General features: G+C 37.9%; 1 non-coding gene across 1 annotated transcript; it reads left to right on the forward strand.

Annotated features, from left to right (window-relative positions):
- The first annotated feature begins 1,709 nt into the window (after window positions 1-1,709).
- On the forward strand, window positions 1,710-1,817 carry LOC122280194. Its single transcript, XR_006229781.1, has one exon. It is a non-coding gene; the product is annotated as a small nucleolar RNA R71 (small nucleolar RNA).
- The last annotated feature ends 410 nt before the right edge of the window (window positions 1,818-2,227 follow it).

The following is a 2,227-nucleotide window of genomic DNA, read 5'->3' on the forward strand; positions in this document are numbered from 1 at the left end:
AGGTTGCCTGCAAGTATTAAAGATATTCAACTCCAATGTCATGTTTCCAAAACTCAATTTCAAAATTCCACTTCTACAATTAATTAATGCGTTAGATGTAGCAAGAAATATGTAGCAAGAAATGGTCTACCAAGAATTACAGGAGCTTGGAAAGTAGATGGAGTTGACAAGTTCATATCAAGCACCACAAAATCCACAGGATAGTAAAATTTATCAACTTGAACCAAAACATCCTCAACTATACCTCTAGGCATTTTTATAGATCTATCAGCAAGTTGCAAAATGATAGGTGTGGATTTCAATTCACCTAAACCAAGCTGTTCATACACAGTGTAAGGCAATAAATTGACACTTGAACCAAGATCCAACAAAGCGTGACCAATTTTTGAATTTCCTATCACGCAAGCAATTGTAGGTGATCCAGGGTCCTTGTATTTAGGTGGTGTATTACTCTCAATGATAGCACTAACCTGCTCAGTAAGGAAAGCTTTCTTATGCACATTTAATTTTTTTTTTACGGTACATAAATCCTTTAAAAATTTAACATAGGTAGGAATCTGTTGAATAGCATCTAACAATGGTATATTAATCCTAACTTGCTTAAAAATTTCAAGAATTTCCGCGTGATGCTTATCTTTGTGCAAAGGGGCTAACCTTTGAGGAAAAGGTGCAAGTGTAGTGCTTGGGACACTTTCAGATTTCAAAGGATCATGTTCCTCATTTTCAGAAAGAGGTTTAGAAGTGTTACCATTCTTTTCTACCTCTTGAGCTGGAATGCCAATCACCTTACCACTTCTCAAGGTTGTAATAGCCTTAACTTGCTTGATATTTGAATCTCCTGCCACACTTTGAAATTGGTGGTTTCGGCCTTGGGGATTAGGCTGAGATTGTGCAGGGAATTTCCCTTTCTCTTGAGCACTCATGGTTGTAGTCAACCTTGTGACTGACCCTCGAATCTCAGCAATGGCTTGTGAATTTTGACTATTGATAGCAGCTTGGCTTTGCATGAATTGCTGAAAATTGGTGGACAGCTGCTGGAAATTGTTGGATAATTGCTGGAAATTGTCTTCAAGGTTCTTTTTCTGGGCTGGCACGATGTGGTTGGCATACTGAGATGGTCCTGGACCTCCTGGGGTAGTGTAGGGTACAATTTGTGAAGGACCGGCTATGTTGGGTGCAGGTAAAGCAGCTTGATCACCTCTCCAACTGAAATTAGGGTGATTTCTCCATCCCGAATTGTAGGTGTTGGAATAAGGACCTAAAAAAGATTTAGCAACCATATTAACAGCATTAGATTGATCCAAAAGAACTTCTTTAAAAGCTGGAATGGTTGGGCAATCATTAGTTGAATGCCCTTGGCCTTCACAAATATTACAGCTCAAGGTAATCTGAGGTACAACTTGTACTTCATTCACTTTCTTCAGTTCTATGGTTTCTAATTTCTTAGAAATCATAGCCAACCTAGCATTCAAATCATCTACTTCTCTCAGATTATATTTCCCACCCCCTGAAATTGTTCTTGAACTTTCCGACCTATCATGAACATCAGATGTATCCCATGATTGTGCATTTTCAACTAGATAATCAAAATATTCAAAAGCTTCCTCGGGTTCTTTGTTAAAAAACGCTCCATTACACATGGTCTCCACAAATTGTCTCATTTTTTGTTGCAACCCCTCATAAAAAAACTAATGACCCTCCAATTCTCATATCCATGATGGGGACATGCATTTAAAAGGTCTTTGAATCGTTCCCAACAATGATAAAATGTTTCCACATCCTTTTGGCCAAAATTCATGATCTTTCTTTTTAAGGCATTGGTTCTATGCATGGGAAAAAATTTCTTTAAAAATTCAGTTTGCATTTCTTGCCAAGTTCCAATGGATCTTGGTCTTAAGGAATTCAATCATGTCTTAGCCTTGTCTTTTAAGGAAAATGGAAACAGTTTCAATCTTATGACTTCATCAGTGCATGTTCTATCCATGAATGTGGAACACACTTCTTCAAACTCTTTGATATGCAAATAGGGGTTTTCAGATTCCATACCATGAAAGTGTGGTAACAGTGGAATCATCCCAGGTTTGAAATTAAAAGCATTTGCATTAATAGGCAAAATGATGCAAGAAGGTGTACTAGTCCTAACAGGCTGAAGATACTCTCTAAGAGTCCTGTTTGGATTCTCCACTTCCCTATCATGATGCTCATTTTCAGCCATGATGCTATCAGT

Source organism: Carya illinoinensis, chromosome 10, assembly GCF_018687715.1.
Source record: "Carya illinoinensis cultivar Pawnee chromosome 10, C.illinoinensisPawnee_v1, whole genome shotgun sequence".
NCBI lineage: Eukaryota > Viridiplantae > Streptophyta > Magnoliopsida > Fagales > Juglandaceae > Carya > Carya illinoinensis.